At 33.9% G+C, this 12,561-nt stretch overlaps 1 protein-coding gene and 1 long non-coding RNA gene across 17 annotated transcripts in view; both read right to left on the reverse strand.

Annotated features, from left to right (window-relative positions):
* TBCK (TBC1 domain containing kinase) overlaps positions 1-12,561 on the reverse strand; it is a 201,238-nt gene that overhangs the window by 81,413 nt on the left and 107,264 nt on the right. The window lies entirely within an intron of this gene.
* Positions 8,203-11,414, reverse strand: LOC145503932 (uncharacterized). The gene is made up of 2 exons (XR_014051923.1): positions 8,414-11,414; positions 8,203-8,316 (listed from the first exon to the last, which is right to left on the reverse strand). It is a non-coding gene; the product is annotated as an uncharacterized LOC145503932 (long non-coding RNA).

A 12,561-nucleotide genomic window follows, 5' to 3' on the forward strand; every position in this document is an offset into this window, starting at 1 on the left:
AAATTAACACATAATGAAGTTAAGTGACTGAATGTGTTAAGTGTTGTTACTACCAGTAGAATCTCTGAAGTTACTAAAGGATTATAAGGCATCTTTCATTTCCCAATTTATTTAGATTTGGGAAACAATAGCCAGCAGCTCTAGAAAGACCAGTTACTTAATTAAACATTCCTTTATCTGCTCTTAGTAATGCTTGCCAACTTCACAGTTGGTTACTTCCATTGCTGCACAAAGAGGTCAGATTTCATCACCACCATATGCTATTCCTAACATAAATTCTATAAAACAAGAGTTAAACATGTTTTGAAGCATGGGCCCATTTATTTGAGAAATTGTCAATATAGTGAAATACATTCTTCTAAAAAGCTCTTTAACATCATCAACTTAGTATTCCACAAAGAGAATACAGACACCAATGAGAAGAAAAATAAAAGTTCAGATACATTCCTCTACTTCACTTGAGACAGAAGAGATATGTTCCATACATTTTAAAACATTTCTAATTAATATCGTTAAGATAAAAATTTGCAGCTAAGGAGAGAAAACTCTGTCATCTTAAAAACAAAGTTTATCTACTTCACATTGTTTAATTTCCAAAGGTAAAGAATTTTGGACCATAAATTTTGCATCCGTAGTGCTCAAATCAGTTTGACACATCTGTCACCCATTAAAAGCTTGAGGTCAAGTTACTGATGCAGATGAGAGGTTGTAGTTCAGTCCTTAAATCATTGGCAATGGAAAAGTCATTTATATCTGCTTCCAAAACACCCTACCAATACCATAAAAGGTTTACAGGGAATCGTGAGAATTCACTGGCATCCACCCCGATTTGAGCCTGATTATTACTACTGGCAAATATCCCATTCTCCATTCACTTGACCCATGTCATCCTTCTATCTCAAAATCCTTCCAAAGTACTTTATCATAACCAAAATATTATGAAAAGTACTTTATAAACTGTACATTAAAATACGCATTTATTCTTTTAAAAATAACCTCATCCCAGAGCACTACTACATTCTACCTTGCATTCTCATTTTGATATAATGCATTTGTGAAAAAGTAGGTACCCTGGATTATGCTTTCCCAGGTTTGATTCCAAGCTCCATGAGGTACACTCAGAAAAATAACTTTTGTAAATCGTAGTTTCTTTATCTTATCTATTACTATTGTTCTCTCTCATAAATACTGAACTATTTTTAAAATTATAAAATGCAACTCATGTTACATTTGGGCAAGGGTAAGTGGAAAAGACATCTCTCCTGAAGCCCTCCATTCTTTTGCTTTAATGAGTATGAACTGCTTTCCAGATGTAGTGAACAGCTGTTTACATGGCACTTCTCTTTACCATCATCTAATTCCCTCTATCCTGGGTGTTCATTGGAAGAACTGATGTTGAAGCTGAAACTCCAATACTTTGGCCACTTCCTGCAAAGAGTTGACTCATTGGAAAAGACCCTGATGCTGGGAAGGATTGGGGGCAGGAGAAGAAGGGGACGACAGAGGATGAGATGGCTGGATGGCATCACCGACTCCATGGACATGAGTTTGGGTAAACTCCGGGAGTTGGTGATGGACAGGGAGGCCTGGCGTGCTGTGATTCATGGGGTTGCAAAGAGTCAGACACGACTGAGCGACTGGACTGAACTGAACTGAACTGAATTCCCTCTATATTTGATCCCTAACTTGGGTACTAAGATATTATTTTCTCCCTTTTGATTTACTGCATCATTTTGGTGGGACACATTTCCCAGTAATTTCTAAGAAAAGATGCTAGAAAGCAAATTATTTTGTAATTGTCCATGTTTTTAATGTATTTATTCTGCCCCTGACTGATAGTTGGGCTAGTCATAAGAATCTAGGATTGATTTATTTTTCTTCAGAGTTATGTAAGGCAAGTGCTCTATTGTCTTTCTTCTGAGAAATTTGATGCAATTTTGATTTAAGGTCACATATATGTGATTTTCTTCTTTTCTGTGAACTTTTAGGAGTTCTGGTTTTCTGAAATTTCATAATGATGGTCTTATTATAATCCTTCAGTTGCATAAAAAGTTACTGTGTAATATCTGTAATAATTTCTCATTTTTCTTTCATTAGAAGAGTCCTGAACATCCTGAATAGATTTTCTAATAATTTTGCCATTTCCCCTTACTTTCCATCTGTATTTTTCTTGTATTCTCTGAGGGCTTTCTTAAGTTTTATCATCCAACTCTTTCATATAAAGCTCACTGCATTTCCACATCATTTTTAATTTCCAGTAAATCTTTTTTGTCATATTAATACTTTAAAAAATCCTGAATTTTCATAGCTATTGTATCTCCTCATAATTGTTTTTCTGAGGCTATTCCTTTATTCAGTTGGTGCTAGTCTGTGTTTTTTAGCTGGAGACTTTCCTCAGAGGTTTGGTGATATACATATTTAAAAGATCAGCACTAAAAATTAGATTGGAAGTTTTGAATATGTGGGCAGGGCTTTGTTACTGGTGGATTCACTATAGGTAGCTTGGGGATATGGTCATTTGTTAGAGGATTCCCAAAATCAAGTTATTTCTCTTTTGGGGAACATTGCATTTCTCCAGAGAATTATTCTTTAACCTGTCTAAACTAATCCTTGCCAGTATTCTAGAAGCTGACCATGGAGAAGACTGTAAATTGTAACTGTCTACATTTCCTCACTCTGGCTCTTGGCTATGCTGCTGATTCTGAGTTTCAAGTCTCTTGATTCTACTACTCCAAAGAATGTACCTCCAAATTTACTGTTTCTATGGTCATGTTTTGCAAAATTTGCAAAAGTAAAAATATTTAAATCACAATCAGTGAAAACTTGTCTTTATTTATACCAATTTCAACTCCATTATACTTCCTCTTGTGTTGGACAACATAGTGGCTGTGAATACTCTGATATAACTAAGCTAAACTAGAGATACATTTAGTATGGTTTAATGGGTATTTTTCTGTTATGTGAAGTCACTTTTGGGTATTGACATAGATTTTCTCCCTGACCAAGTCTAGCCACTCTTCTAAGCCTTTTCTCGACTCTGTCTCAACCTTGGCCTAAAAAGTTGGCCTGAACAAAACTCTCAACATAATATATAGCAATTCAAGGTCACATCCCTCAAATCAAGGCTGCCAGAAGAATTTACTATTTGTTTCAGGAAATACTTGAAGATAGTGTCTTTGTCTGAAGATAGGTACCTCGGTGGGAAGGTAGGAGCTTAACTTTGGTGTCTGTTAGCAAATGCAGATGTATTTCACGTGGACCCAATGCCCTCCTTCACAAATTTTACAGTTTTTCACTTCACGCTGGGCTATTATTGCAATAGTGTAATACTGATTAAAACCTGTGCTTACCACTTTAATTAGTGTCTGGCATTGCTTATTTTTGACAATATAGTAAAGTTATTGCTAACTCTAGAAATGATTTCCTGGAATATCCCCAATGCCTACTATATAGGAGCAATGTGAATGTGTTCTAGCACCAAAAGTTTATGTGCAGGAAAAACATAGTTGACATGTACACAGCCAAAAATAAGACTGAAAAATTCAAAACATTAAACATGTGAAACTGTAAGCAGAGAATTAGGTTCTCATTGATGCCTCATCAAAAGAGAAATACTTTCCTTCTAGAAATAAACTTTAATAATGCTATATATACAATTATAAGTGCATCATTAACTTTTTTTCTTTTTTTTGACAGGAACTTCACAAAAAATAGCATTCCTGTGTTTACAGGAAACAAACTTGCAGCAAACAAACAGAAGTCACACCTAGGGTAAGTGATATGTTGTATGCATTACTCTTATCAATAATAAAAAACAAATTTCAACCAACTAAGCCTGTCAAAAGACTGATTATTCATGTTTTCTATAGAAAATAATGTATAATTACTGTTATATGAATCAATGAATATGAAGCAAAAGAGGAGGACAAATACAGAGATATGTCAGACATTTAATGAATAAAAATATTATGCTATTTTTGTTTTGTAATTTGTTGTCATCTTTTCATTCATTCTAAATAGTCTTTTAAAAGCCTAATTTTATACTGTCATTTTTAACCCCTCCTTAGTAAAGTGACTTAATGGAACCAGGAAGTAATACTACATGGAATTAATATAATTCAAATTAGAAGTGTTAGTCATAGTTACAGGGTACCATTGAATCACCTTTAAATAGTTAGGCAAAAATGCTCTGGGCCAGTACAAGAATGATAAACCAGTAATAAGATTAATTATACACATACATATATGTATACATTACATACACACACACATAAATATTTGTTGAGTGAAGGACTGAGCACATTTTATAAGCACAATCTTGGTTATGCAGTCTAAGGGGGAAAGGATGGTACAATACATTACTAGGCTCCTACTTTACTTCACTCAGACTTTCACATTCCTGATATGTGTGCATGTGCTTACTGGCACATTTTGCTAAGCATCTGTCATCTCTGCTGCTTAGTGCCTACAATGAAGTGAGAAATAAAATAGGAGATGCAATAAGCATTACTGACACACGGATACTTAAACTGTTTTCTATTCTTAACATAATTGTCTTGAACGTTTAGCACTTGAGTAGATACATATTATGATGCAAAGCAGCTGGTGTTGCTAATAGAACACAGATCACTTCAGAAAAAAAGAGCAATGCAGCAGCTTGGAAGATCCAGCACCACATCAGCAGTAGCCATCGTTTTCTCCTTTTCTTTTATACTTAACAGTGAATCCAAAACAAAACTGGAAATCTGATTCTTTCTTGGCAATAGAACCTTGTATTCAAGTTCAGTAAGCATCTTTTCATATGACTGATACATGTTTTTACTGAAGGACTGAATGGTTTACATTTTTCAAGTTAATCCAATGTAGCTTTTTAAAATAAAAGTAAGAAAATTTTGGTTATTTCCTCTATGTTATATAATATTTACTAACTGGCCTATAAGCATATGGCATATTATTCCTCTTCATTTTCTCTGATCTCGTTTATTGGTTTGTTTTCTGTGTGACTCAGTGCACTCACACTTAGAGGGGATATGTAGTAAGGAGTTATTTTCCATTCTGTTGAGGATCATTATTTAAGATAAGGCAATAAGAACACATCGGATTACAGCAGACCCCTGAACAACAAAGCTTTTGAATTGCATGGGTCCACTTACACATAGATATTTTTCAATAGTAAATATCACAGCACTACACCATCCACGGTTGGTTGAATCTATAAATGCAGAACCGTTGACACTGAGGAAGAGTGGATGTGGAGGAACAGCAGATACAGAGGAATTGGTATACAAAGGACTGACGGTAAATTATACTTTGATTTTCAACTGTGGCAAGCAAAGGCACCCCTACCTCTGCGTTGTTCAAGGGTTATCTGTACTTTCATTTTTGTATAGTGATATAAGGTTAGGTGCTTCCCAGGTGGCACTAGTGGTAAAGAACCCACCTGCCAATGCAGGAGATGTAACAGACAGTGGTTTAATCCCTGGCTCGGGAATATCCCCTGGGGGAGAAAATGGGAACCCACTCCAGTATTCTTGCCTGGAAAATCTCATGGACAAAGAAGCCTGGTGGGCTGCAGTCTATGGGTTCTCAAAGAGCAGGATACGACTGAAGTGACAGCATACATGCATGCAAAAGGCTAGGTAGAGGACTGGAAAGAATGCGGTCGAAAAGTATTATTACATTTTAAAGTAAAAATGACATATAGAACAATATATATTAAAAGTCATTTTAGGTATGATATTGATATACACACACACACACACACACACACACATATATATATATATACTCATTTTGGTCCTTACATTATTATTTTCATTATCCGTCAGCAGTATATACGGGGAAAATTTTAAACATATCTTCTGACTTTTAAAGATTTTTGAGGTTGACTACTTTTAAGATACTTCAGAAGTGTAAACTGTTCTGTATATTTTAAAAATACTTTACAAACCTAACACACACATAAATACTCAACAGTAAAACAAAAATAAACAAATTCCATCATTGAGGTCCTGAAACGAAGTACGTTTAATACCTGATTGAGACTGTAAGATAATTTTTGGACTACTCAAAAAAATTCAGAAAGCAGAATCCCTGTCAATCATGAAAAAGACCGCTTTCCTATGGGGAAGAGTCTTCCTATGGAAAAGAGCCTTGAAACCTTGGGACCAACTTTTAAGATGTATTAGGACTCTAATATACTCTTAACTTTCAAGGTAAGTAGAAAATTCTGATCAACCTTAACCTTATTTTTCATTATAGTTCCCAATACATAAGAAACCTCTAACTTTATAAACTATTTACGTATTGCAAAATTAGTGGTGTGCTAATTGCAACAACTAGCTCAGTGTTAAAGGAATTTATCCAGCTTCCGAAAAACAGCTTACAATTTGAATATTTACGAGTTATTCTACTGGCTTTGTGTTTTTTCATAGACATTTATTTTCAGCTTGGAAGTCATGTTTTCTAACATCTGCTTTTATATTTTCCCCTTTTCCATAAAATAATACAGTATTCCCTTCCCAACAAGGAGATAACTTAGTAAGATTTTGAAAATACATTTTCATGATTTTCATTTCACTGACTATGTGATCATGTCAATAAAAACACATTACTCTTTCTTCTCTCCTTAACCAATTTAAATTCAGAAGAATTTAATCTTTCATCTAAATCTTAATGTTAACATGTAATTTCTATGGGTGGGGATAAAATCTCCATATTTAATTTCCAATACGATTTTCCTTTTGCAATTCCATGAAGATGTGCTTAGAAATAGACATGCATTAACATTACATAGCTACGAGCAGAAAATGTAAACAATTATGGATTCTCAGCTTCAGGTAAAACAGTATAAAATCTTAGAGGGCTGACAATACGAAACCTTCACTGAATAACTGGGTACTATTATTGCTCTACTTTTTCATCTCATCAGCTCTCCACGAGCCAGAAAAAAAAGAAATTGTGGATACCTACTGAGAATACTCATGTTAAGAATCCTTTGCCTCTTGCTCATTATAGAGCTTCTTGAAAGGAATGTTCAGACACTAGAATGCTCCTCAAATATCAGTACAGCATTCTATTTTGGGAATGCTATATTGAAGGAGAAGTATCTTTTCAAGGATACTTTTCATTCTTTTAAAACAGTGAAAAGAAAGAAAATACCTCTACAGATATATTTGAAAAATATCCCTAATGTGGCCTGTAAGATCCTGCTTGATCACTTTGTCTATCTCTTCACTCTCTTTTCTAACCACTTTCCTTCTTGCACCAAGGACACCATTCCAGTTCCTTGAGTTGTTTGGGGGCTTTTGCAGCACTTTTTTCCCTCTGTCTAGAAGATGCTGCCCTCTCTCCACTTCTTACTTCCCAAAGTCAATTAATTTCACATATTACCTTTAGCATCACTCTCTTAGAGAAGGTTCTTTACCTCCCTCAGACTTGGTAGTGTTCTGTGATAAATTCCTACTGCTTTCTGCAGCACTTATCACCATTATAACTATTTATTTAATAAAGGGGTCATAAGTATAGTTTTAAAAAATCTGGGCCACTGTTTACAATTGGGAGATTATACATAAATACTATGAAAACCCTATTTAATTTATACTTATCCCTAAATGAAAGCAAGAAATTATTCACTGAACCCTATCCAAAAAAAAGAAAACCCAGATCAGTTCTTATTGATCTTCTTTCCCACTTTACTATCACAGGGAGTGTCACCAGTACCTTAAATCTATGATTTCATAAACTAAATTGAATTTCCTCCTCACTCTCTCATTATCATTGATTTTCAGTTTCGTCTTGTGGACAAACAGGAAAATAACAAGACATAGCTTTAAGGATTCTACATACTTTAGTACTTGGCTCTATTTCTTAGTTTTTAATAACTTTAATAACTTTTCTCTCAGTCTCAAAATATGTACATGTTATTTGAAATAAATGGCTAGGATTTCTCAGCATACATCTTAGGCAACCTGGTACATAACTGTGTTGCTCAAAATACATGTGATTTTTGTGACATATTCTATACTATGCTAAATAACGATAAAGACTGCATTACAAAACTGCTTTAAGTCAAAATGGATAAGTAACTTTGCTGAGCTACAATATTTTTGAGGAACTAGTGAAGTGCTATATGATAGACATTACCAGTAGTTTTCATGTATGTGTTGAATGCTACTGTAAAGTATGTAGGTAATACTGAGATAACATCTTAAAGTTTTATTTAAAATGTTTTAATCAAATTTCTGTAATAAAACATACATCAGACAACTAACATGTTTCAACCAACTGCTGATTTCTTCCTGCAAAAAGGATTTACTTTTCACACGTTCAAGTTCCTTCAATATACACAGTATTTCCTTCAAAATACTTTATACATACTTCTTTCTTTCCTTCAATTGCAAAAAGGATTTACTTTTCACACGTTCAAGTTCCTTCAATATACACAGTATTTCCTTCAAAATACTTTATACATACTTCTTTCTTTCCTTCAATTGTAAAGTAAATATTTTAATCTCTGAGGGTAAGTGAAGTGTTCTTCCATACAGATTTCCTAATTTCTTTTATAGATTCTCTAAGAAAAACTTCTTTCTTATTTTAAAAGATTCCTATCTTTGAATATGTTCAGAGGTACAAAGTTATGCATTCTGAGAATTTATTTCAACCATAATTACATAAACATGTTGAATTAATTTTTAACTGTAAAAAGAATATACACCAACAAAGCAAAAAAGCAATTAAACATTTCAGCTATTACAAATCCACTCTAAAATTATTACCATTTTGGTTTGAGTCAGATTATCATATTCATCTTGGGAACTGCTTAGATGTATCCTCAAAAAAATTATTTTGTCAGCCAGATGGACACGATAGCAGAATAATATGGCTGAAGGTTGACAGACCTCATTCTGTAGTTGGGTTTAACGGATGGTAACTTTGGAAACTATACTCTTAACACCAGTGGCCAAAATCCAGTACTGAATGGTGCTATGAAAAACCAGTATTTCTTCCAAAATACCCTACTACTATTTTTAGATTGTATGAAAAATGCCAAATATACTGCTCTCATTGGTTATTTCCTTTAGTACTTAAATGACACACATACCAATACATGTTAAGAACGTCCAGCAAAGTTTTCTAGCACCACTTGTACCTCCTTGGAATGTGACATCACACTATATCACTTACTAAAGGGAACAGAATTTGGAAGCAGTTTTTGGCAAAAATAATAATGCCTTTCTGCTGTGTTCTCTCTTCAAGAATTAAAAGGTTAGTACAAAGTAGTTATGCAAAGGAGGAAGAAAAGAGAAGAAATTTACAAAGACTGAATGTCACACTTTCTTTGTATGTTTAAAGTATTAAATGCGACAAATACTTTAAAAAATAGTTATGAGTATTTGGTATCAGGTTTTGTGTCAGGTACATTATGCATATTATCTGTTGTGCTCACTCTAACACTAAAACAGATATTTTTAGCTCCATTTTGCTAAAGCTTTCATAATGTATAGGATTCTCTTTCCAAAGAGATTAACAACTTGTTCAAGTTCACAAAGCTAATATATGCCAGAGTTGGGGGGTGAACTCATATCTATTTCACTCTACATATCACTCTTCTCAGCAAAAGAACCATACTGAAAGTTTCCCAGATCACACAGGTAGTGAGTGGAACAGTTAGGACTCAAACTCTTATGTCTTGACTCCAAAGACTGTGCTTTCTATCCAGTAGACTATATTGTCTCTGAGCAATGAAGAAATACTCTTCTTAGTCATAATATGCATACATATATATACATTGAAGGCTTACTTGGCTTCTCAGGTAATTCCTCAATTGCTTTTGCTAATAAGGAAATCTATATGATTGATATCAATCTCAATAATTTATAGAAAAAGCCAAATGGGGTGATTGCTTCATTTATTCTACCAATAGGAAAGCAGTCACGATAGAAAGGAATAAGTGAGGGAAGTCATAATAATGATGATAACATTAATAATAATCACTTACATAGCACTTGCTCTTTGCAAGGACTGCTCTAAGTTGTTTAGATGCACTGATTTACTTAGTACAACAATCCTGTGAGGTAGGTAGAGTTATCATTTACATAAAATCAGGGCTAAGGAAACACATACAAAGAGGCTGAGTCAGGTCCCTAAGGTTACACAATTGAAAGTGGTAGAGCTAGTATCTAAAACACAAGTGATCTGGCTCCACATTCCATGCTCTTAGTCACTAGCCGTTTGGACCTCTCTTTGTACAAAGAAGCAACCAGAATGGGACAATTAAAAAAAAAAAATGCAAGGGCATTTTGTTTACAAGATTACCAACTGGATGGTGATTCCATTACATTACTGTCAACAGATGTTTGAACAGTGAATTTGCTAATCTGCTTCAGAAAAGAATTTAGCTAAATTTGTTGTTATTGCTTACTTATGTTTTCAAACACACTTAAGTGGGGATTTCAGTAAAGCATAATATATTTAATGAGTTCAAATTAATGTTTAATCCTAACCTATCTTTATCTACAAAGTCTATCTCAAGAATTAAGGTAAAATATAGAGCTAGCCTACTATTCTTCTTCTTTTTTTACAGTCTTAAAAAAATGGCTTTTTTTCTTTCAAATACGTCGTAAGTTTATGTCACATAATATTTTGTTTAGAAACGGCATATTCAGTGTGTTTGTATATATATTAATCCAGATTCACTTTTTAGGTCTTCCCATAACCACTTCTGAGTTTCTTAAGCATCAGGCATAGTGAGAGGGCTCAATATGATGAAAAGAGGCATCTTTTAGATCTAAGTAGGAAAGACATCCCAAATAAGTGCACTGTGATTAAAAATAAAAAGAAACATAGGTGTACTTGAGGGCAAAGTTTACATTTAACCCCTCTGCCCTTCTTTTTTTTTAAGTCACATTTTTTCTTATAAACTTTTTTCTTTCCCAACTGGAATCATATACAGTGGCCAAGTAAATGATGAGCCAGAATAATGGCACTGAGGGTCCATGCAAATCACATCAATAGAAGGCATCCTATCCTACTTTCAAAACTAAGTAGTGTTTTCCTTTTCAATGAGTCAGTGCTAACTCTTACTGATTTCAGAAATAATGACTTTATTTTAATGTACATGCAGAGTTACCACTAATCTGCCTGTTCAATATGAAAATAGATTCCTTCACCAGTGTATAACTGGAACATTTATGTATGTAATTGGAAAGGCAAGAAATTTGCTTTGCTTAAAAATCCACAATCATCATTTCTAACGTATATTTTTTTAGACATGACCAGAAAAATTCCTTTCATCCTAATCAATCACCCTCTGTTTACTTTGGCAAGTTACGAACAAGAGGAAAACATCTTCAGGGTTACAGACAGTATTTGTAGTTTGTGAAACTAGCTTTTTTTTGGGTAACTGTTCAACATTAACAGGAAAACTCGAGATAACTTGATTTACATTAATAATCTCCCAGAAAAAAAAAACATAAGAACTAAACTACCAGTTGTTCATATAAGAAGTTATTAACTTTAATTAAAGTTTGATAAGTTAGGAAGCTGCTGGTGATACTTTTAGTTTGAGAGGAAAGTAGAAAGAGAAGTTTTAAATAAATCCCATGATGTTTCTTATTAGTTTCTCAAAAAGGATGAAGATTTTCAACAACAGAAAAATGCTGAAATACCAGGTACAGATCAGCCACTAAAAATAAAAACTGGGGTAGGCAGCGGTTTATTATTCCTTTTGAGAGTATTTATTAAATATAAAATCTTAAGACATCTTTCTTTTATTCTTTCATTTTTTGACAAATTTATCTCTTGGATAATTTTAAGTGTGTTTATTTTCAGTAATCACCTTGGTTGCCTACAAATATGAAGAATAGCAATAAACTCATAGATGAGTTGGAGCCAATGAAATGCAATTTGAAATAGAATTTTTCTACTTGAAAAATACTTTGGTTTCTGCAAAAATGTAGTTTAGTTTTTTTTTCTCTGCCACAGATTATTATATCCTATGCAACCATACTACTTCCATCTTTTCAGCTATAGCATAAAAGCTTAAACTATACTTGCATTCTATATTTCTACACTAACCATTCAACTCCTAGACTTACATGTTCCTCATTTATGAATACAATATATAACTTTACTTACTATGCAGCATAACACAGAATTCCCCTGGAGTATGATTTGCTCTCTCAAGAGGACAGTGTTTCCTTTCTTTAAACTATTAAATAGTTAGCAAGTTAACTATGGATAGGAGAGGGCAACGTTCCATCAGAATTACATCTTTGTAAAAACTTGGGTTCTCAAACACCTTCCCAAGTGGCCTTTATTTACTATCTATCTCCTGAAGATAAATAGGCCTATCCCAAGCAAGGCAAATATGTCACACACTGCTCCCTTCTCCTCCTTCCCCTGCCCTTGTCTTTCACCTTTTGGCGTCATCACTAACATGAAACTAAATGATAGTGAGCTAGTATGACCCAGCTTTGTATCTACAATGCTGGCCCAGCTAAAGAGGTAGTATACAAGGGAGAGAGTTCAGAGAGGAAGGATGTGGCTCAAGCAGAAGAG

Source organism: Giraffa tippelskirchi, chromosome 1 (genome assembly GCF_054371585.1).
Source record: "Giraffa tippelskirchi isolate mGirTip1 chromosome 1, T2T-mGirTip1v1.2.pri, whole genome shotgun sequence".
Lineage (NCBI taxonomy): Eukaryota > Metazoa > Chordata > Mammalia > Artiodactyla > Giraffidae > Giraffa > Giraffa tippelskirchi.